Source organism: Triturus cristatus, chromosome 8, assembly GCF_964204655.1.
Source record: "Triturus cristatus chromosome 8, aTriCri1.1, whole genome shotgun sequence".
NCBI classification, from domain to species: Eukaryota; Metazoa; Chordata; class Amphibia; order Caudata; family Salamandridae; genus Triturus; species Triturus cristatus.
This window is the reverse complement of record NC_140591.1, coordinates 201802799-201828071: the sequence shown is the minus strand read 5'-3', so window position 1 is coordinate 201828071 and position 25273 is coordinate 201802799.

Genomic DNA, 25273 nt, shown 5'->3' with positions numbered 1-25273 from the left:
CTGTAGTTCGTGTCAAAGGTCCTATCGTAAGCGGTAGAGGCTTTGATACTTCATTAACAATAGGTTTTCCTGAAAAACCAAGGGAAACATTTCGAGAGCCTGAGAGGGGTGCCCCTGGAACTTCACTACGTTTTATAGTTGTTCGACTTGCCCCTGTATCGAGTAAGAATTTTCTATCTTGACCTAATAATTCACTATGTACATAAGGTCCTTCTTGATCTACAGGAATCTCGATAAGTGGTAAGTCAACTTCCCTCTCTAGGCTGGTTCATGCGTATCGCTGGTATTCAGGGTATTCATACTGTGCAGTCTGATACAGTTGTCGTGTTGCGGTTTGTGTGGCAGTAGCAGGCAACGGTGGTGCAGCTGGCACAAACTGTATGGGTTGCTGTGAGGCTGGCATGGACTGTTGCTGAACTGGCACGGACTGTCCATGCAGCATAGCTCCTTGTTCATTCTGATCTTGTCTAACTAATCGTGGTCTCTCCTTTGTAATGCCTGTAGCTATATTACGTTTCAGGACTGGACAATCGTGTACATGATGGCCCAGTTGTTTACAGTAATTGCAGGTTCCTTTTACAGGAACTGCAGAATCACCAGAATGTGTCACACTCTTTTTGTGACCATCTGCTGGTACTGTCTGAGAAACTAGCATTTTCATTTTTGTATCCTTCATGCGTCTATGCTCGTGTTCTTGTTCATCCCTAATTCTATTGTGATGATACTGTAACATTTGTAGCATTTGCGACGGAGTGTTACTTTGCCAGGTACTCTCGAATTTCAATATTCTATTCTTTACTGGAGGTAATGCATTTTCCACTAATTTTGTCACAAATAAATGTGGATATGAGTCACTACTTGCTTTTATACCACTATTTATACCAAAACATTTTTCAAATCGAGCATAATAATCGCTTGTGTCTTCATCTTGCTTTTGTTTGCAGGCTGTGATTGCACCCCAATCTTCCTTTTTTGTAGTTAATAAACGTGGCAGTACCTGTACTAGTAAACCTGGTAATAGTTTAACTTTATCCCCGAGCCCCGAACCTGCAGTTCGGCCCCTTTCTTCCTCTGCTAATGCTGTCCAGTCTATCTTTTGGTCTCCCACTTCCCACTCTTTTTCTTTCAGTTTTTCATAAATGCCAGCAGGCAAAAGCACCTTTAATATCGTCATAATATCAGGAAAGGTGTACTCTCCCATCAGTAACATGTCTTTAATTTCTCGGTGGAAACCCGCTGGGTCTTTATCATGGCTAGGTACTACTTTCTTCATTTCTAATAATTCCATTTTTGATATGGGTGTGTAAACAAATACACGGTGAAACTCATTGTCTTCGCCTTTTATTGGGTGCACTTCCCGTAAAGGATTTTGTCTATCCATGTAGTACGGTGCTCTTTCTCTGGGGGGCAGGGAGAGAGAATCTGGATTTACAAAAAGGACGTACTGCTTACGTGACACTAATATCTCTTTAATTAGCTTGTTACTAGAACCTCTCCATCTGTACGTAAGTAGTTCCGTTAATATATCAGGTAAAGGACCAGGGTCAGCATGTTGGCTCTTATATAATATGAGGAGTTGCTGAATCATATAGATTCCAGCTAAACGTTGTTCATCTGTACTGAGATTGAGAAACGTGTGTGCTACGGTCTCATCACCATATTTTTCAGGACTAACGATCCAGTGAACGGCTGATCTGGCTAATTCTTGCTCATCCATGGAATCGAGGAGGTGGTAACCCCTTCGTTCTCGTAGTATTTTATCTGCGGCTTGAAACGAATGTTCAGGAGACTTCAGATTTATTACAGGCGTTGGATACGTTCTGCTATTATTTGGACATACAGAATGTATGGGATCAGAAAAACATCTAGTATTTTCACAGGATCTTCCTCTGCCTACATAGGCTATGGTCTCTGACTGTCTTGCAGAGTCCCCTGATTCGGACACTTCATCTTGCTCAAACTCGTCTGTTCCCAATCTTTCTGCATGAATACGTTCTATTTCTTTACGGATTTTTCGGCACATGGCTATTATACAATTTTGCTTATCGTGTCTCCCTTCTGATATATTCTGACTCCATCTTGTAAGAGTAAGCATTACGTTCATGTCTACCCCCGGACGATCTTGATTTCTGATCACACAGTTTATGAGGAAACGTAACAGTTCCCCCTGTATTTCTACTTTCTGGAATTCCATAGCTCTGTTAATACATCCTGGATCTCGTCCTGTTTGAACAAAATGATATATGTTATCCAGATGCGTAGTCATCCCTGGTAACCTTGCTAAATACTCTGCGGCTCGCCTAATACGTAATGATGCCAGGACCATTTCATCCTCTTTACCAACCACCGGGTCATATCTACAATTTACAAGGAGTTCCTTAAGCGCACGTTCACTTACGAACTTAGGTGTACGTGAATGTGCTGACTCTTGAAAGACAAGTTTATTTATTCTAGGTGGTGTAAAAGTACTGCTAGCACCTCCCGTGGCCCCATCTGGGGCGTCGGGTGTGAAAGGGTTCGTTGAACGTGACACAGCAACTATGGGTGTCGATACCCCTGTAGAGTCGACTGCGGAAACAGATGCGGAAACAGATGTGCTTGCCGAAACTTGCGTCGGGACTTGCTGTTGCACGGGGACAGATACCTGATCCTGACGTTGAACCCCTCCGCCAGACGGTCTATGTGGTGTGGCGTTAGCATACTCGGGGGCTGCATCATCTAGATATGAGGAAAGGAAAACGTCTTCTGCGGTTCTGGGACGCCCTTTTGGATGTACCTTAATTGGAAATAATGGGGGTGGCAAGTCTTTTGGTATCTCTGGAGCAGCCTTAGGTAATCCTTCGGCTAGAAGGGGATACATACCATTCATAAGAGCATTACTTTGTCTATTTACTTGTTCTGATTTCACTCGGATACCTTCCTCAATTAATAGATTTTCTTGAACTTTATTTGAACTTTCTTTACTCCTCTCTTCTTGTCTACGTGCTTTTTCTGTTCGTCTATGAGATTCTTTACGCCATAACTCGATAGCGTCTTTCTGTGACTGTCTGACCTTTCTTTTCCATAACTCTTCCTCCACTTTCATGATGCACTCTGCATCCCAGGTTCCCGCTATGGGCCACCTTTGACTTTCCGGTAATCCCTTGGTATAATCTACCCATAGATCAAGAAACAATATGGCATCTATGCCATGTTTATGGTACATGAAATGTCCTGGAGTGTCTCTAGGAGGAATAGGAACTGCTTCTTCAAGCACCCCTTTTCTGGTGGTAATCTGTCTTAACTTCGAGAAGAGCGGCATATTAACAACTGATCTGATACTTACTCTTGAACTTACTTAATACGAGAAACACAATAATGAACAGTGAACAATGAACAGTCATTCATACCACAATATGCAAGACATTTTCTGAATACTTTAAACATTAAACATTAAACATTTAATAATGGTCGACAATGATGACAGTCTGCTTAACTAATCACCACGCTGAATTCTTGACAATAACTGAATACTTCGGAATACTTGATATACTGCTAAACAGTACATATACACTGCTAAACAGTGCAGACCGGATTTGTGTACCCAAACCCGTCTTGACCGGCACAACCTATGTGCACGTCAACATGCCTCCCCGGCGATGGTACTCACCGAGTAGCTCCTTGAAACGGAAGGCCTCAGAGAATGGACAGGACTCGATAACTGCGGACATCGGACCCTCTGGACGTCGGAATTTCGGAAAACCTGGTGGGCCTCTGTATACCTCGGATCTTGCTCTCTCAGCTAGGCTCTGGTCGGGATACTTCGCACTTCTCACCGCCTCGTCTGGGTTGATCGCAGCCTCAGTCGCCCCCGCTTGACCGGAGGGAGCTTACAGGAAATCCTGCTGGTACGCGTTTATGGTCCGTCCAGCTGTGGCAGGAGACCGGGCCTGCAACGCACCGCCGGCGCGTGAGATGAGAAAGTGTCCCTGTTCGGGCGCCATTATGTGGTAAATAAAATAAATATTACCTGACTGAATTTCGTACGGAGTCTTAAAATAAAGTAAAATAGCTCAAAATAACAAGAGGCAGAATCCGTGGTATAAGAGGTTTTCTAATGGGCTTTATTCCATTCAAAATGGCCGACTCGAGTGGCGGCCTTCAGGTTCCGTCACCACGAGGGTTCAGGAAGTGAAGTACAAAAACTTATTAACAGACATACATTTTTATAATAAGTGCATTACAATGAAACGAATGTAGAAGGCGTAACATTTGATAAGAAAAATGACGTAACAGTGACATAATCGAAACTAGGCGTAATAAGGAATAAAAGAAACATGATTGGTTAGAATTATCAGACATAGGTGGATCTATAAGATAATACTTGGCATAGATGCGCGCGCAGCAGCATGACGTGTAATTGACGTGTAACTAGGGGGTGAAGGGGACTTGACATTTAGCTCTACATGTGGAGACGAGAAGTCTGGGGTCAAGTCATCCTAATCCCAAATCATATCTAACATCCTATGTTTAAAGAACTATGTTATCCACAAGGAAGAGACTCTCGGACAGAATCTATTCTATACTGACTATGTGCGTGTACAAGCGTCTAAGTGTCTATATGAGATGCGAGGGGCAGAAAACTTTCCATAGCAACAGGGCTATGAATCACTTGCATGAAGACAGAGAAGCCTGGCCTTTTGCTTGGTAACTGGAGGAATGTTTACTTAAACTACTAGGCAAGAATGCATCGGCTGAAGAGCAAAATAGATAATTCGAAGGTGAAATACAACTTCTTGGCAGACAGGCGAAAACTAGCCGAGGCAGGCACCGTTAGCTGCACAGGGAGTAGGACAAAGTTCATGGATACAGATGCGAGCTCAAGCTGAAGCTGTCAGAGACAGAGAGCAGGGAAAGGCTTTGAGGACAGAATCGGGCCTACTCGCCTGAACTGTAAAAATGGAGTAACTTGGCCATATAAAGTCGGTGGCCTTTTATACTTAGGAATCGAATATCCAGCCCATTGATGGCGGATCTGACAGAGAACATGTTGACGGTAGACACACATATGTTTGCGTCTTAGAAACTGGAACTGGAGGGAACATACATGTACTTGTAACATGCATATAGAACCGTTGGGGTCCAAGATAGGGGACATAACTGACCAGGAAAATCCACATTTCCACAAAGGGACGGTTCCATTGGACGATATAGTGGATGAGGGAAGCAAGATAGTATCGGGTAATATTAGGGAGAGCTAAACCTTCATGTTTCTTTGCCCTATAAAGCTGGGAGCGTGACAGTCGCGGAGAGATCGGGCCCCAAACAAAGCCCTAAATCGCCTTCTGTATTTGACATAGGACAGTGGGCAGGAGTACCAAGGGCAGGGTCTGGAACAGGAAGAGCGCGCGCGGCAGAACATTCATTTTAATCGCGGATAACCTTCCAAACCACGTCAGGGGCCACCGTTGAAGATCCGCGTGGATTCGGGAGAGCAGATTTGAGTAACTCACCTCTGCAGTTTTTGACAGACTCTAGTGGAGAGACAGGCCTAGGTAGGGAAGTCCCGCGGTCACCCTCTCAAAAGGGAAGCGACCCCGGAGGGCCTCCGCCGTGTGATGGCTGACAGTGACGTTGAGGACCTGGGAGTTTTGCATGTTAATTTTAAAGCCTGAAAAACGACTAAACGTCTGAAGGTCCTGCATAATGGCCGGCTGTGTGATTAGGGGATGAGCAATTGTAAAAATAATGTCATCCGCGTACAGACTAATGAGATGGTGATCCCGACCAAAAGGAATTCCCTGTGCAAAAGGGTTGTCCCGGAGGCGCTGGGCCAGAGGCTCCATGTATAACGTGAAAAGCACGGGGGAAAGGGGGCACCCCTGTCTCGTTCCCCGTCCTACTTCAAAGTACTCGGAGAGTGTACCATTGACTCGCACCGCGGCTTGTGGGGCGTTGTATATACTTATTATCCAACTTCGAAATCGAGGCCCCAGTCCGAATCGTTCCAGGGAGGTAAAGAGATACGGCCAATGCACTCGATCAAAGGCCTTTCTCCGCGTCAATCGCCAACAAAAGGGCCTCCTCTTTAGATCGTTGGACCTTGTCGATAAGGTGACAAAGGCATTTAGTATTGTCTCCGCATTGCCGCCCCGGAATAAAGCCGGACTGGTCCGGATCAACCAAGCCAGGCATATGGGGATTTAACCGGTGCGCTGAGATACTAGAGAACAGCTTGGCATTGACATTCAGCAAAGAGATCAGCCGGTGAGAGCTGCAGGATTCCGGGTCTTTGCCCGGTTTGAGAATAATGGAAATAGTCGCTTGCAGCATGGAGGGGGCGAGGGATCCCGAGTCTGAAAATGAGTTAAAAAGACGAGTGAGCAGCGGGGCGAGTTCGGCACAAATGGTTTGTGAAAAAGAGCGCCAAAGCCATCTGGTTCTGGGGCCTTTTGCAACTTCAGCCTGGAAATCGCAGAGATGACTTCCTCAACGCGTATAGGCGAGTCCAGAGCTGTGGCCTCAGCGTCAGGCAGAGGCGTTACTGCCACATCGCATAGATACTCGGAAGGGTCAGGACACAAGGAGGGATCAGCCTTATACAATGTGCGATAGAAGGAACGGAAGGACGAGACTATCCGGGCGTCGTCTGTGGAGAAACGACCGGCCTCATCCCAAACCGATTTAACCGCATGCGCTTCTTGTTGGCTACGTAGACAGTGCGCCAACATGCGTCTCCCTTTGTTGGAAGCAACAAAGTATTTGTGTATGAGGCGAATCACAGTGTGCTCAGCTCGGTCAAGGTCCACCCGGCACAGTTGGATGCGCGCTTTCTCCAGCTGCCGCCAGATGCGATGCGCACCCGTCCGCTTATGTATTGCCTCGAGTTTCAGGACGGCTGCCTCAAGTTCCGCATGCTTTGCCCATCTAGATTTGTTGTCGTAGGCGGCCTTAGCGATGAAAGCGCCACGCACTACCGATTTCAACGCCTCCCATACTGTGGAAAGCGGGGTACCTACACCCTCGTTATTAGCTATGTAGTCCGTGATACACCGCTTGATATCCGTGACCACACCAGGGGAACGGAGCAGGGAATCACGCAGGTGCCAGCGCAGGGCAGGGAGGATGCCACAGGGGGGAAACGCATTGCTAGGGTAATATGCGCGTGATCAGAGAGGGACCTAGCTTCAATCGTAGAGTCTGTGACCAGGGCCCATGCAGCTGGAGTGACTAGGAAGTGGTCAAGGCGAGCATATGTTTTATGAGCGGCTGAGAGGTAGGAGTAGTCAATCTCATTTGGGTGCAAGCAGCTCAAGGCGTCCTTCATCCCAATCTCCCGCAGCCACTCCCCACCCTTTGCAGTGAGAGCGCCGGTACTACTGATGCGCGAGACAGATCGGTCGAAGTCCCCATTCATCACAAGGTTGAGATCACCCCCAATGACAACCGCATGATCCGGGGAGTGCAACACTGCAGCGCAAGCATCTAACAAAAACTTCTCGGGCGATAATTAGGTGAATAGATGGAAGCCACAGTGCAAGATGTAGGGCCTACCCGCAGTTGCAGTGCGAGAAGGCGCCCCTTGATTTCAGAAACCGTCCCCACCACAGTCCCCCTGAAGTGTTTGGCCACTAGAATGGCTACTCCTCCCTTCTTACTAAAGGCCGAGGACCAAAATTGGTGTGGAAAATGACCATGCCGCATACGGTGAGTGTCTGCTTGCAAGAGGTGAGTATCCTGAATAAGGCATATGTCGCCCCCGAGTACTTCAACAAGGACAGAGCTGCCCTCCACTTAACTGGGTTATTTAGGCCCCGGGCATTGAGACTGACTATTTTAAGATCCAGAGGGAAAGGTGGAACGCCGGGAAGCGAAGCAGGAGCACGCGCCGGGTGCTGTAAGAGGAAGGGAAATGGGGACCCAATCGCACAGGCAGCGGGTGCAACAGCAGTAGAAGAGCTCACCGAGGAGCGAACCCACCCAAACCCAACAAATAAGAAAAAAAGTAAAAAAGAACATGACGAAAGTCCGTCAGAGTGTAACACGAAGAACATGATCAAGGCCTAGACCGTAAACATGACTAAAGTATATCCCAGCAGTCAACGTTCAGGGGAACGTGGTGAGAAATTCGCCCACTCAACAGGGTAGATTCGTCTCACCCACCGCGCCGCCTGGGGAAAGGCAACAATCCAAGTCGAGTGGTCCATTCCGCCCCTCCAGCGACCAGCATTGAGTACACTCGGGAGCCATCAGCAAGGAATGTCACGGGGTGACTGGTCGGTCCGTAACCTGCGACAGCGAGGCAAGGACCGCCTCCCTCTCCTGGATGCTTGCAGCCCGGTCAGGCTTCAGGCTTGGTGAAATCTTGCAGACTCACTGCCATTCCGATGAGCGGGGACGACGCCTGTGATCCGGTCGGCCCACTCCCTCCGCAGATGGGTAGCGTCAATACCCAAGGTCTTCAGCGCCTCCTCAAGTGCTCTAATCTGTAGGAACTTCCCCTGGTGTTTGAATATCAGGCGGAACGGGTGGTCCCAAGAGTAAGAAATGTTCTTGTCCCGTAGATAGTTGGAGACCGCTAGGTCTTGAAAAAGAGCTGGGCGATGGCCGCAGAACTGCACGGTTTGCTGCTCTCGGGCCGCCCGGAGGATGCGTTCCTTTGTTTGAAAGTCATGAATACACAGGAGGATATCGGGAGGTGGGGCTTTGTTACCGCGGGGAAGGCCCACCTGATGGACCCAGTCCATTTGGATGGCTGAGACCTCTTCCTCCCCGAGGATCTGTTGAAACAAGGTGCTTACATAGGCCTGAAGATCGTTTCCTTCCTCCTTCCATGGGGGACGGCTCTGATCCGCACATTGTTCCGTCTGGAACGGTTCGCCAGATCCTCCGCTTGGGCCTCAAGGTCAAGGTTCTGGTCGCGGAGGCGCAACATCTCTTGTTGCAGGTGATGGAGATCTTCTTCCCTGCCAACATCATGCTCCTCTAGGGTCGCCACCCTCTCGCCGATGTCGTCCACATCGCATCTAACCTCTTTGAGATCGGCAGATAATTGGGATCTGAGCTCCTGAATGTCCTCCTTGATAGCCGTGAATAGCTCCACCATGAACGCTTTGGTCGCTGGAGCATCACCGCCTTCCAGTTGCTCAGTACCTTTCCCGCTTTGAGAGGGCAATGGACCAGGCTGATTCTGGAGGAGTTCTTTCAGCGACTTCTACCTGCGGGCCCTAGCCGCTGCCATGGCGAGTCCTCCGCGCCGAGGGGCTTCTCGGGTCTGACCGCCACACCAGGCCCTAGCGTTAGGGCAGTCCCCTTGAGCTACGTCCGGGCCTTCGTCGTCCACCCCCAGGCGAGCACCACCACCTTCTGTGCAGTCGACTCTTTGCGCCGCCCAGGGGCCGGCTGTTACCAGGATCTTCGGGGGCCAAGGCCACCACATGTACCACACCAAGCTACCATCACCAGCGGGACACCGCTCCAACCTGCACCGTCCGCCGACTTGCGGACCAACCCGGACCACTGTTGGCCTTCCCCTGCTCTGCAAAATCTCCCTCAGTGCTGTCCCCTGTCTAGGGTCCCAGCAGGGCGTGCACAGCACTGGACTTCTGTGCGCTCCTGTCACTCCAGGCAGATTGGAGGCCTTCAAAGCGCTGCTCGTGGAGGCGTGCTAACAGCACGCAAGGGAGGCACTAGGGCTATACACATCACGGGGCTTTTGAAATGCCACGCAATGCCACCACACCTCAAAGCGCTGCCAAGCCTGCTGTCAAGCAGACAGTCATCCAGGTGGGGGGCAGATCATCCCTCCAGGCATCAGCAGGCCTAGCGAGCAGACGGGCACTTCACGGCCCTCCAAAACACCTCACACTGCTGGAAGACCTAGCCGGGTGAACTCCACTCTCTCCACTGCCCGAAGGGAGCGAGGGACCTTCACAAGCACCGTCCACTGCTCTGTGGACTGGGGGGGCCCTGCCAGGCTGCGCCTCGTAGTCTAGGCGCCCCTGCTCCTCACCTCCGGACTCTCGTGTCGCCGCCGAATGCCCCAGCCAGCAGCAGTGCCAAGGCCCTGCACCACTACCAGCCGCAGGCACACCAGGGTCCTTTCACGCTCTGCAGCACAAGGGCCGGGCCCGGACAACCTCACTACTCCGTCCGGCTCGAGCCCCGCAGATCTGTAGATCTCTCCCGCCACCACACCAGGCCACGGCAGGGGAGCCCCGAAATGGTGCCGGGTCGATTCCCCCGCGGCCACACCTGCTGGTTCGTCACCACCCTTCGCCCGGGCTCTGTGCAGAAGGGCGCTGCTGTGGATCGCATCGCTGCTCCCAGCCCCCGGGTAGCTCCCAAAGCCGGCCGCTGCTGAAATCCCAGCTGGGCCGCGCACTGCTCCAGGTCCGACAGGCCGAAAACTGGTAGCGGGGCAAAACGTCGCAAACAGGAGACTGCGGCCAGACAGAAGCGAGTCACTGGCAGAAGACCGTCACCGAAGGTCACACCGCCTGCATGGACCCGTGGATGGCCTCCGAGGTAAGCGATATTACAAAGCTGTAGGCTGACGGTGCCGGAGGGACAGGAATCTACGTCCTATCTCGCCGCCATTTGAGCATCCCCCCCAGTGATAGTTTTTAAACATGATCTTGTAAACTTTCATGCTGCCCCATTCTGAAAAGAATGCTATAAGTGGACCTAGAGGGAAGTCATTTGTGAGGTGCACCTTGTGTGTAGCCTTGGTTGGTATATAATTGGAACACCATTATAGTTTATTAAATAAAACTCAAGAGGGTTTTGTACTGTACATATCCTATTCCTGAACTCATGTATTTTAAGGGGATCCCATATGTGTTAATGAAAAAATAGGAGGCAAAGTGAAATTAACAAATTGCCTGGGATCACACAGTTTCATCAAGTGGGAAGCCTGGACTGATACCAATCAATCAATCAATCAGTCAATCAGATCATTTGTAAAGCGCGCTACTCACCCGTGGGGGTCTCAAGGCGCTGGGGGGGGGGATACTGCGACTGCTCAAATAGCCAGGTCTTGAGTAGTCTTCTGAAGGTTAGCAGGTACTGGGTCTGCCGTAGGAGGATGGGGAGGGTGTTCCAGGTCTTGGCGGCGAGTTGGGAGAACGATCTGCCGCTGGAGGTCGCTCTTCGGATGCGGGGGACGGTGGTGAGGAAGAGGTCGGCGGAGCAGAGCTGGCGGTTGGGGGTGTAGAAGGTGAGACGTCTGTTGAGGTATGCTGGTTCGGTGTTGTGGAGTGCCTTGTGTGCGTGGGTGAGGAGCTTGAAGGTGATCCTCTTATTGACGGGGAGCCAGTGCAGGTCTTTCAGGTGGGGTGTGATGTGGCTGCGGCGGGGGATGTCGAGGACCAGGCGTGCAGAGGCGTTCTGAATGCGTTGTAGTCGTTTCAAGAGTTTGGCCAAGGCTCCTGTGTAGACGGCGTTTTCATAGTCCAACCTGCTGCTGATGAGAGCCTGGGTGACCGTTCTTCTTGTTTCAGTGGGGATCTACCTGTAGATCTTGCGGAGCATGCGGAGGGTGTTGAAGCAGGAGGACGAGACGGCGTTGACCTGCTTTGTCATGGAGAGAGTAGAGTCAAGGATGAATCTCAGGTTGCGTGCGTGGTCGGTGGGTGTCGGTGCTGTTCCCAGTGCGGTCGGCCACCAGGAGTTGTCCCAGGCCGAGGGGGTGGAGCCGAGGATGAGGACTTTTGTCTTGTCCGAGTTTAGCTTCAGGCGGCTGTTCTTCATCCACTCAGGGACGGCTTTCAATTCCTTCGTAGAGGTTGGTTTTGGCGGTGAGGGGGTCCTTGGTGAGGGATAGGATCAGCTGGGTGTCATCAGTGTGGGAGATGATGTTGAGGTCATGCAGTCGGGCTACGTGGGCGAGCGGTGCCATGTAGATGTTGAACAATGTCGGTTTCTGGTTTCACATTTTGCAATTCAGCCACCAGATGAGTATCTCTTTCCCTCTCATGTTTTACATTATAAGTAAATTATTTGGCTCTCATTCTTGATACATGAGAATAGAGCACAGGAGTTACGTGAAGGCTCGGTTTGTTGTCCACACCATGCATCTGCTTCACATCCCCCCATGCTCGCCTTTCATCACCCTGACCCTCCCATTGTTGGCATTGGTTCGGTACTCGGGTATGCCACAGGCAGCATTTTGCGACCCCCGGTGAAATGTTTGTGAGTACCCATGCTATAAAGCATAAGCTGCTTTGGGGAAAGGTGGCGCAACTTAAAGACAGTTTGACGCAGGCTCATGTGATACACACATAGAGTAATCAGCATGTTGGAATGCACGTGGTAGGGAATTAGTTGGCAGATGAAGCTGCCAAATATGTTACATTGGACCTGTTCAATTTTCTTTATTGTTTCTCCTAACTCTAGCACGATGATGTGCTTCTCTTACGTTCAGCGGCCACACCCACTTTCACTTTCGAGGCAGCGGGACCACTGTGGCCATTTCTGTAAATCTCCACGTGTTTTGAATTGACTTTTTTATAAAAGGAGCATGAACAGAAATGCATCATTACCCTTCACCCATTCACACTGCATTTTTCTTCAAAAGCCAGACCTACCGAGTTTGTTTCAGAATCTGCACAGCAATGCGAGATTGAGACCAACCCGTTGATGGTGGGCTAATTCCTCCACATTTCATTTTCCATTCGCTCCCACTCTAATCTGAATTTCACCTCTGGGCATCTCATTGTAGGGTGTAAATACACAAGTGACTAGCTATGGTCTTTAGCCCTGCAGCACGCAGCCTGTGTTCAGTGCATCTGTCATGCTCAGGACCGAACAAAGCAGCATTGAAAACATGCTGTGAATTTCTGCCAAGTTTATGTGCGTGGGGGGTGGGAAAGTTGAAGGGTCAGGATGCTGATAGTCATCAGCCGAACCACTGACTGAGATGTATCTCAATTCAATAAAGACAGGTGACGGGCATGAATAGACCTTGAGACCGCAATGCGTTGTAATCCGTGGCCTCTCCCTATTCAAAAGGAGAGGCAGACATGGGGAGAGCCCTGATTGCCAACAGTAACCCCCCCGTACCCCAACTACCTCCTTGCCTCCTTTGGCTGTCATTTCTATAGTTTTTAACATGTGAATCCTGGGCCCGGCTTGGAATGCCGCAGATTCCGGTGAACTTTCGCCGTAAATGTAGGCCCCTGATGGCCCTACCACTGTATGCCCCCAGAATCAAGTGCCTCCTGCAATCTTGGATCATTCTGGGATACCAGTGGATCACCCCGATCAGGCCTCGGATTTCCTGAAGAGTCGGATCCGACAGGCCAGTGGGCCTTGATGGTGCTGCGGCTGCGGTAGCGTGAGATGGAGAAGGCCCAGCATGTTAGGGTGTGTCCGACCCCCTGCCCAGAGCCTCCGTTATCATCATTAACCTCTATCTGAACAAAATCTCCCCCACCAAACGATCCACCCCCTCCTCCCTCCCCCAGTGCCTGCATGCACGCGTCCCCTCCCTTAGCCCCATCACGCATCACTTCCACTCTTGGTATCTGCCATGGAGGTTTCTCCTATTTACCCATCCACTCCTCACCCCATTACAGCGAGTGGGCTGCATAAAGAACCCAAGACTCCGCATCATGTCATAGACAAACACCCTCCCACTCCCCCTGCCCCCCGCGCCATACATCACAGGTGCTGGAGCTGTGTTCATATTGTGGGCTCAGATGTCATGAATTTTACACCTCGAATAGTAACTCAGTGATTGCAGTAATCAGAAACCATAAACACAAGGGTGCCTGGGCACCCTTTGCTCGAGCTCCTCCTATTACCAAAGATGAAAGGAGAGTCCTGCAGTCTTTGGTGTCTGTGGTTTGGAGGCGGGGGGGTCTTGAAGTGGGGTTAACGGAACAGGAGCACCAGGACTCATGGGCGTAGAACTGTTACCACCAGCTGGAAATGATTACATGCATTGCTTTAAGGGTAGCTCCTGGGGTCGAAGAGCTGTATGCGTTGGTTAGGGTGTTCTTCTTGCTCCATGTACTTACAAACACTGTTTTCCCCGGACTTGCCTTTTCTGTGACTTCCTAATGCATTCTGGGTGTTGTAGGCTTGGTTTACTTACACTGATTTTTCAACAACTATACTTCGTGTAGGAATGAACTGGAAGTAAAAGGCCCTCACCAGACTCAGGGTTCTGTGATGAACATGGCTTGAGTTAGGTGGTCACCCAAGGTGAGGGGCTGTGATGGTACCAGGTCGGCAGAAGGTAGGTTCGTAATCTGCAGATTATGTGGGTGAAGATTATTAAGTGAGCTGCTTTTGTAAATGAAACAAAGGAAGCTGTTTTTTCTTTGCCATGCGTCATTAAATGGGTTCTTCATGCGGCTGAACGTTATTGATGCAGGTTGAGTGAAGTTGATTTATTGATGTGTTCTGGTTGTACTGTATTGGTGCAATGCAATAGGACTCGCATTCACACGAGTTTTCGCTATTGGCATTGTAAAGGACAATTGTCAACAATACGGAGCTTAAGGGGTAAATAGGCAGGTCGCCCCCCACTCATAGACTATACACAAAACAAGACCTGCCCTACAAAAGTGAACAGAGTGAACTCACTTTCATCAGTATCACTTGCGAATTCAAAGCTAATTAGTTTTGGTTTCTCATGAGCGGCCAACTTTTTGCCATGCAACAAACGGGTCTGATGTCACTCAATTCTTTAGAAAGACCTTTATCGTGTCTGTGTGTGTGTAAAGTGCTTCCCTGGTTATCCCCTTTCCTAAAAAAAATATATATAGGAAGGGAAAGGCAGAGGGAACCATATACTTATGGTGTCCACTCAAGAACAACAGTAGTAGAAAAAGGTGGAAAGGGACTAGCAGTGCCTCACGGAAGTAACCCCATGGAGGATGCACAGACAGGTGCTCGCCTGCTACCTCACGTTCTCATCATAAGCAACTGCCGCCCAGAATGGAAAAAAAGGGATAAATCAAAAGCCATGCGGTTGAAAAAGCTGATTGTGTGTTTTTAAATTGTGTCTTCCTTAGGTGCAGACAGAAAGTTCACTGGTTTGAACTAGAAGTGCAGTGTGGCCAGTCGACCCTAGCCCTGATGAAATTGCCGCAAATATATTAAGGCAATGAAACATGTTGGTTTTAAATGAGCAGACACACAGCACAGAATAAAGAGTTATACAGCTAGTGTAGTCACACTCGGTTTTAACTTGGACGGACGTGGGTTCTGATCAGACCCCGTCTCTCCTATCTGGGTCGACACTGTTATTTTTGAACATAGATACAAATTAGCATTTAAGTTTCACTAATAGCACTATTTGATGGGATTGAGAAGAGGCTTTTGATTTATCCCTTTTTTTCCTTTCTGGGCGGCAGTTGCTTATGATGAGAACGTGAGGTAGCAGGCGAGCACCTGTCTGCGCATCCTCCATGGGGTTACTTCCGTGAGGCACTGCTAGTCCCTTTCCACCTTTTTCTACTACTGTTGTCCTTGAGTGGACACCATAAGTATATGGTTCCCTCTACCTTTCTCCACACAGACACGATAAAGGTCTTTCTAAAGAATTGAGTGACATCAGACCCGTTTGTTGCATGGCAAAAAGTTGGCCGCTCATGAGAAACCAAAACTAATTAGCTTTGAATTCGCAAGGGATACTGATGAAAGTGAGTTCACTCTGTTCACTTTTGTAGGGCAGGTCTTGTTTTGTGTATTGTAAATGACAATGCCTTTTATTTATGTTTTGGGTTTTAAAACATAAATAAATGGCATTGTCATTTACAATACTAATAGCTTAAACTCTCAAAAATGCGAGACCTATTGCATTGCAAATGCTTGTTCCTGTTGTTCTCAAGCACACGAAAAAATTATTGTGTATTAACGTATTCAAGCAGTTGCATCCAAATAACACATTTACCAAATTCTTGTTCTTTTTATATTCTTTTTATTTGTTCTTAGAATTTTGGTCTCAAGCCTCAAGTCAACACGTGTTTCGTCGCATTGGGATAATAACCGCGACTTCCTTAGGGCTGTTGGTCTGGATAAGTTTACATTTATCTTAGAGTTGGTTCTAATTCTGTCCCAGTTCCATCATTTGCTTGTAATCTGAGTAAGCGTTCCCATTTTGTATATCAAGTTTTCCCATATCTGTGGTGGTTTATTCCATTGCTATAAGTTCGGTGATCTTGCCTAATCAAGCTACCGTTGGGCTGGCGAGTGCGCTCAGTCGAAACCCACGCATTCAAGCGAGTAAGCTCTTTCAGCTCCCACCTTTTCAACAAACTGCTTTTGGTTTCTTTGTCCATGTTGATGATTTCTCTTCTGAATCTTCTGACACTTCACCACATGGCGTATGTGATTTTCTTTTTTGATTGAAACACACTTATCTGATTCTTCCAGGGCATTACATTTGGATTGCCATCTCAATACTTTTCTTGCTTTGTTGGATTGGATTTGTGACTATGTTTTTCTTGATAATGAATGGACATTATCTCCCAGAGTGTTCTACTGCAGAACTTACAGTTGAAAACTCATTCGTCTTCACACAAACTGCAAAGATGTGAACATTTCTGCTTTTCCAGTGCTTGATTGAATTGTTTGGGATAAGGTCCCATATGACATTTGTTGTCCTACAGAGACACTGCAGATTCCTTATGTCTTTAAGGCACACTGGGCATTTTCAATCTTCTACTGGAGGAAAAATGGGACCTAATGTTTCTAACTGAAATATGGCTGAAGTGCACGTCTGGCTCTGATCAGACCTTAGCCATTACCCCATACTTTCAGATACAACATATTAATCAGCCCAATAGAATGGGAGGAGGTGTTGCAGTTATTTAGCGCTCTAATTTTAGCTGCTCCGCCGATAAGCTGGAGAATATTGTAACTATAGAAGGGCTTTTTTTCTCAATCATGCTTGCTAGAGTCTTAATTTATAGACCCCCCTGCTGGCCCTACTGGATCAGTCGCTCGCCTCTCTGATCTAGTGGGTCAACTATTGCTTGTATGAGCTAATTTCATAATCCTAGGTGACATTAAATTACACGTGATTAAACCAAACTTTCCTATTCTGTCTCAATTTATGACCACTTTAGAGGGTTTTAATCTGGAACAGCTTGTAAAGGAACCTATGTATAAGGCGGGGCATACCCTTGACCTAATTTTTGCAGATCCTCTAAACCTTTCAGTTAAACCTGTCTTACAATTAACCTGGTCTGATCATTTTATGATTCCTTTTGATATCATCCCCCCATGGTATGTAATCAAACTAATAGGGTCCTTAAAACCTCAAGACCTTGGCATAAAATCTCTGATTCCACTCTAATGGAGATACTCTCACATACACCTTATGAGTTGACAGGCACTTTGGATCAAGATATCGATAATTTTAACGTCTGGCTTACAAATGTGTTTGATGCTATTGCTCCTGTTAGGACCTCGGTTAGTAGAAGGTTGTCCCCATCTGCACCTTGGTTCTCTGCGGACCTAACAAAAGAGAAAGCTCTGTTTGAAAGGCAAGAACAGATTTGGAGGAAATCCTATAATACTGAGGCCAAATGCACATGTAAGTCCGGGATGAAATCCTATCATCGAGCTATTATCAATCCCCCTAAGGAAATATCTCAGTAGTTGCCAAGGCTTCCAATAAACTCTGGGAGCTCTTCAAAATGGTGAACAGCTTCCTTTCTACTAGCACCCTTCAGAATAAGCCTATCGCGTCCACCAATTTTTGTGAAGAGCTATCGGAATTCTATCATAACAAGATTAGTACCATCTATGATCAATTCCCCAGAACTCGAGAGCCATGCCTAGCATAGTGGGCAATTCTCCCTCCGGGCCAATCCTTGGCCCTATATCTTTGGAGGATTCTCTATTAGAACTGAATAAATGCAAGTCTGGAACTCCCCTCGACCAGTGCCCACCTAACATCCTTAAAAAGATATCTTCTATGGTGAACCCCATCTTGAATCATTTGATGAAGGTTTCTATTAACTCCGTCCTAGTTCCTAAATGCTGGAAGCAAACTCTCCTGCTTCTATTACTCAAAAATCTTAATGCTGACGCCAAGATTTTGAGCAATTTTAGACCAATCTCTCTTTTCCCAGCAGTGGCAAAAATGTTGGAGAAGCTTGTCAATGGGAAACCGGCCTTGTTGGAAGTCACCAAATGTATTAAAGGGATTCCTAATCAAAATATGGCATCCATGGTGGTGCTCCTAGATCTATCCTCTGCCTTCGATACGGTCTCCCACAAGACTCTTCTGTTCAGGCTCAGGAACATAGGGATGAGTAGGACCTCCTATGGTTACAATCTTTCCTGGAGAACGGGACACAAGATGTCCTGCTATCTCCTTAGTCCTCTGCAGCAAAACAACTTGAATGTGGTTTGCCGCAGGGCTCTGCCCTAAGCCCAACCCTATATATCATTTATCTGGAGCCGCTAGCAAGCCTAGCTGAAACTTGGGATCTTAGGGTGATTTCTTTTTTTCCCCCGTAGTTTTATATAGCGCAAACATGACACGAAGGTATCAGGTATCAGAGCGCTTTACATGAGCACCAGTTGCGCTACACAAGGACACAATCATTTGTGCGAGGCACAGGGAAATTAAGTGATTTGCACCGAATCACAGGATGTTGAGCATCATTGCTGAGACTCAAACCTGGTTCCCCAGAGTAGAGATCAACCACCCTAGCCATTAGACCACATCCTCTCTCGAATGCTGCTGACACCAAATTACTCCTATCCTTTCAGGAGAAAGACACATCGATCCTTAACTCTTTTAAAGCGGGCCTAATGCCTGTTGGCGACTGGATGACCAACAATTTCCTCATGCTTAACTCTGATAATACTGAGGTCCTCGTTTTCAGTACTAGGTGTTATCCTGATGCAAGTAACTGGTGGCCTGTGGAATTGGGTACCCCCCTTCCCCGGCACTAACTGCTAGGAATCTTGGAGCCATTTTTGACTCAGACCTTTTCTATGCTCTTTTCCTTGGTAAAAAGTGTCACAACCAGTTGTTTTGCCACCCATAAGTCTTTACGAAGAATGATTAACCTTGTCCCGAAGGACCTGCGAAAGACAATAATTCACACCTTAGTGACTTCCACACTAGACTATCCGAATAGTGTTTACTTGGGTTTGCCTGCCTACTTGCTGCGTCCTCTGCAGATCGTACAACACGCAGTGGCCAGACTAATTCTGAATATTCCAGCCTGCCAACCTATAACACCTCGTCTCTGTCACCTTCACTGGCTGCCTGTGGTAAAGCGAGCCAAAATTAAGGCGCTCACCTTAGCCTTTAGAGCCTTGCAGCTAAGAGGACCTACTTATCTAAGAAGAAGAATTACAGCCTACTCCATCTCTTTCCCTGAGATCCAGCAGCCAAAGTCTACAACTTCTAATTCCTAGGTGTGCAAAGCTAAGAGAGGAGGAAGATCATTTGCCTTAATTACTGCTGGTCTCTGAAATGCCCTTTCTACTAGCCTGAGGCTTGCTACAAATGAAGCAAGCTTTAGAAAAAAACCAGAAAATCAGTTTGGGGAACAAAATGTTTGCAAGTGCAGAGGTCAGACACCTTATTTAGAGCCTGTTTTATTCTAATACAGATGATTTTAAAAAATAAGATAGTACAGCAGACCACTTATTTGGGCTTAGCCAAAACGAAAGAAATTAATTCACCCAGCATTCCCTCAATTTTTCCATTTTGATAATTTGTCAACATTTGGTAAATTATACAGAGGAACAACTCAATAGTATGGTGCAAAATGCTGCATAGAATTCTACACTTTCAGGCCTTGATGGGTAGTTATTGTGGGCAGTGGACACAAATGGTTGTCATGCTAATTTTTTTAACACTACACCGAGTTTTAAAGCTAGTAGACCAAACCCTTGTTACATTCAGTATCAACACTCAGGGGTTATTACTACCTATCCTGTAGGAAAGTTAGGCCCAGCAATGGTTGCAACATTCTACTGTGTCTGCAGTAAAAAAACATCTTTCTCTCCTTTTGTATGTCAGGATTTACACGATTTTGTGTTAGGTCCTAAGTCTCCCTGTTCTAAAAGATGAATTTATGCTGCCTATACTGAAGTATGGAAACTATCACAAATGGAAGCTGCTGCACTTTTAAGGGAAATAGACCAAGCTAATTTTGAAAAAGCATTTTCTGTTGTTGATAATGACAAGAATACGTTGTCAACTCGTATTTACAGTTTGAATAACATTGTATCGTCTGCAATTGACATTATGCAAAATGACATGTCTTTATTATACCAGTCAATTTAGGTTGATTATGCAGTTGAGCTGGACATTATAAGTTTTGAAATCTCACCGTGTGAACAGTTGCCTTTCACAGTAGCTGAGACACCATCAGCCGTATGGTTAATACATGGGGTGATATAATTACCAATTTTAATGTTCCATTTCACATCTTGTTTGAAACATTTTTCAGTCGGCAAGTATGAGTCTTTAGGGGAGAGTTTTGTCCACGAATTGTGGTCATTGCCCTTTGATTACAAATGTGTTAGTGGGGAACAGGAGTTGTATTCTTAGTGGAAATAAATGTGAATCTTGGCTTTATCACTCACTTATTTGTGAAGAGGTGACACTGCATGGGGCATTCTAATCCTTCAAAGGCCAATCTGGTGTGTTACTCGAAGGGAGTACCAGCTGCTTCGATCAATCCAGTGGGATGAGAGCCGGTGTCCTATACGTGGTTTCAGTCTCTCAGATAGTGCACATTGCAATTTTGTGCTATTTCTTCCAGCACACATCATTGCAGAAGTTAGCTTATGGCCTTATGGCCTTCCATTCCAACTTTCAAGGTTAACTCTGACAAACATAGCAGACTAATATCCTTATTGTTTCAGGAGGACATGGCACTTACATCTGCCTGTGAAACCTTTGAACAGCAAGTGGCAAGGTAGTCCTCCGAAATTCAATCGGTGCTATACACCAACTTGCCTCAACATTTTGGTGCACTTGTGCATCACATATTTAATGCTTCCAACACCATGGGTGTGGTACACGTTTTAAAGCGAATGGGTCCTGGTTTGTCAGCACATTTCAGACCAGTTTTGGAGTGATGTCTTTCTTCATACATTATATGTTTTCTAGTGTTTTTGGAGGCATACCACATGTGTTATTTCTCATTTGCATGATTGTGGTTCTGTTTGTGCTTCTCTTCAATTAACATTCCATTCTGAGACCAAATGGTGATGGATCAATTGCACGTTTAACTGTGTTGTGAATGCATGACACAGGTTTTTGGAGTGTCTTTGCTTCAGGAACTGAACGATGACTGGTTCCTGCCCCTTAGATCTCTGTGGTTTACCTGTTTTCAGCTGCCTGTGGTGTCCGTTTTAGTGTGCACTTTTCATCTGCCTTGCAATGCAATTGGTACAGTCTATGGGCATAGATCTGCTGATGCGTCCAATGAGGACCCATTTTTGAAGTTGTCCCAGGAGATTGCCATTGTTCCAGGATGCTTTCTATGAGCCATTCTATTCCTTGGATATGGATGCTTCAGCTCCACAGTTATTGGATCCTGGCTGTTCTAATGTGGGTGCACTGCAGGATGACATGCCTTTGGCATCGGCTGAGGATGCTGACCATGTTTGTTATATGGAACTAATCATGAGGTCATTGTGGGAATATCGTCTGCCGATGCGGAGTCCATCTTGGATTCCTTTAACACTGAGAACATGGATAACATCTTGAATTTTAATTCGGCCCTTGTTTAGATAAATTGTTTTTAACAATTCTTTTTGTTAGTGCATTTTTAATTGCCATATTTTTAGATGGTTTATATTTGTTTGGCTTGTGAATGTGACCATTTTTATTATATGGGCGGTCTTTTTAATATAGTTTATATGCAACCTGAGTCTTTTCACGGCCAAGGGGAGGGTGTAGTAAGGTCCTCTTGGACCCACTTTGCTTCTCTAATTCAGTTTTATATTTTATACATTTTAGAAGGCATCGTTTATGTTATATTATTTTTACAGGTTTTATTAGCACAATATTATTTTTAGAATGCTTTTCGTGCTACATAATCTGTACACTTCGTTCAAGGCTAGGAACACAAAACAAGATATCCTAGTGCTTGCGTTGCCCATTCAGTGAAATCTTCTAACACCTAGACACATCATTTCATCAGAGCTGTACCTCTACCACAGTGGTTTTACTGTATAAATAGTGGACCGTCCCATTACAGATCAGAGGGGCACTCCAGCCACGATGGTCCTGGAACAAATGCTGTGTTCGACATGCAGCACTGCTGGCGCGGATCTTCCATTTTGCTAAGAGGACTTGCCAAGTTTGCATCAGGCTGATTCCTAGCTACAGTTATCCAGTTATGCGGGCTCAGGCTACCCTAAGAGATCGGGCAGAGGATACACCCACTATGCTCTCAATGTAAGGGTAGTGATAGGTAGAAATATATAAAAATCAAACTGCCATGGTTGGACTATTTATTCCTTTCACCATGTTCATAATGCTGGTTACATTGCTTTGTTTAATTGGCCAAATAATCGCAGCTCATTCTTTCAATGCAAGATTGCAATAGTTTCAATAAATGTATTGAAAACTTTATTTGTATCTTTTGTTGCAGGGATTGTGCTCTAGAACCGAACTAAGCTTGGAATCATAAAACATCAGTATGTAGGGACTGAGTCACCATACCGCCTCAGTATCTATGAGTCCAAGTCTAACAAGCTATAGTGCCTCACTTGCCCTCCTAACCTTATAGGAGAAACAAGTGAATTGGCATGCCGGAACAGAACACTCTCAACAGGACACATCCTTTTGCTCTCTCAATTGTACTTGTCTACAATAACATAACCAAGAGGCACGAAGGAAGTTTAAAATATTTACTTATTTAAACTATTGTGTTCTGAAAGGCAGTATACGTGCCACAATTAGAAAACAAATGCATACTAAAAATACTGTTAGCATGGTTAATACTCTGTATACCATGAAAAGCCCTGTCATTTTGTACAACAGAGTAACACCAACCTCCCTCCCTTGCTAAAAGATTATATATCAAAGATCTCTGGGATTACTGGCAGACCCCGTACCTTAGCATTCACAGAAGGACGTTCTACATCAAAGCAGACACAGTGCTCTTGTCTCAGAACTCTCTTTCCATGTGTGTATTTTTGGACCTTGTGCTCATCTATATGATAGGACATGTGTGCGCATAAACAACAGCTGCATTCTTGTGTTATACCTCGGTGCTATTGCATGGCCAGAAAGAATAACAAGGGACGTTGTTGTTTGACCTTGTCTATGGTTTTGAGGCTAATCCCAGGTAAAGAGCAGAACACGAAAACATAAACCGTGTGAAAGTATAATGTGGCAGAAAAGCAAGCACGTTTATAGTAAAGTGTGCAAAGGAAAATGAGGCCTACAACGTGCACAGTTAGGCTAACATAGGGAAAACTACAATGGGCCAATCAGGAAACACACAAAATGTTCTTGTGTTTACCGTGGGCATGCATAAGCAAACACAAAAGGGGTAAGATCTGTTTCCACGATTCCCTGAGGGATCAAAGTGTCATATTCAAGTTTGCTAAATCGTCTGCCACCTCAGGAAGGTTAGGGTTTCGGAAATGGCACTGTGAGCTAGCTAGAAATTGGGCCGACAGTTTCTAATCCTGTAGACTCAGTCCCTACATTCTCAAGCTCTGCGTCCTAATACGCAGTCCTACCTTTTTTAGTGGTAACCTTATAACAGGATCAAGGGATGCAGAGTTAGAGTGGAAAGAAAGAAGAATAAAGAGTGAGGAAGCGACAGGGAGATGAGGAAAAAGGAGAAGAGAAAGCAGAGGAAAGTGGTGTAGAGAACACAGTAAAGCAGGAGAGAGGTTTGTAATTCGACTGACCGTGCCTTGCTTGTTGTTTGTATTTCGTACAGTTGTTTGGGTCTATTTATTCTAGCAGATCTCATGCCTGATGCCTGTATAGTAGATGACAACTTGTACAATGCTCTTGCATAACATATTGCAAAGTTGTGGAAAACAATCAAATAATTTAAAAAAGACTAGAGGGATGTGAGTAGTTAAAGAGAAGATGAGAAAAGGAAGAAGAGGCATACACATATTTAGCCACATTTCATGAATTCCAGCACACTAACATTGTTCGGCCCAGGTACAGTCAGGGCTGGCATTTGCGTTGGTAGCGCCCAGTGCAACAGTCTTTGTTATCGCCCCCTCCAGTGACCTCCTTCTCCATGAATTCTCTCACTACCACCGCCCAATGGTGCCTCTCACCTTTCTAGAGCACCTCTCTCGCATTTAGTTACGTTTATAATTCTACTCATCCCAAGGTAAGAGCTCTCTACATCCAACACACATTATACAGAAACAATGAATCATACAAGTGTGTAAATCAATGTATAGCAAATGTTGCATAAGACACTGAAAGCTACAAGGTGTATGAGTCACGTCGTCTATACTGGAAGGCATTATATGTTAAAAGTGATTGCTCTGGACTAACAAAAGGGTTAGCACACTTTACGCTATCTTGTGACGACACAAACACCCTTGACCTATGGTGTGATGGTGCGTTCATGATATCAAGCATAGGTTTCATATTTGAGAAGTACCATTCTATTACAGAATACCATGTTTTAACACAGGTTAACACTTTTCCCTTTTATATGTATATGTGTGTGCTTTACAGAGCAGCAAACGTGCAAAGTTGGAAAAGTTTGAAGAAATAAACCTTTTCTCCAAAGTTACCATTACCTTGAGGAGGCATAGATTTTTTTAATGCAAACCCCTTTCCAATAATTTTAGTAGGTAGGTATTAGTGCCAAAATCCATGAGTGCTATGTCCCTTCATGCAAAGTAGCGTGTAGCACCATTTTGTATTACTTTAGGTCTACTTTACAATGCATATTTCACTGCAAATCAGGTAAATCGGAAACTGTAGAACAGCTAGCGATGTACTTCATGAGAACGAGAATGTATGGTCTCTCATTCGACTATAATGGTTACTCCCTATTTTATTTTGTTCTCTGAGGTCTGGTATCCTTCTTGGCATCCCTTATAAGTTGTGCAGTGCAGTAGATTGTGAACAAGACCTATATATTGCAGAAACTAGAATTGATCTTGGTCCTTTTTGTTCTTTGTTCCACTTACATTAAGACTTATTTATATTGGTTTGGCATCCCTTTTCTCTAATAATAGAGTGAGAATATTGATTAGTGATGGGTTGATAATACCATCCTTCTTATACCACGGATGATGCTCTATGATTGATCTCTGTACAAATGGGCGAATTTCTGCCTTCAAGGTTATACTAATC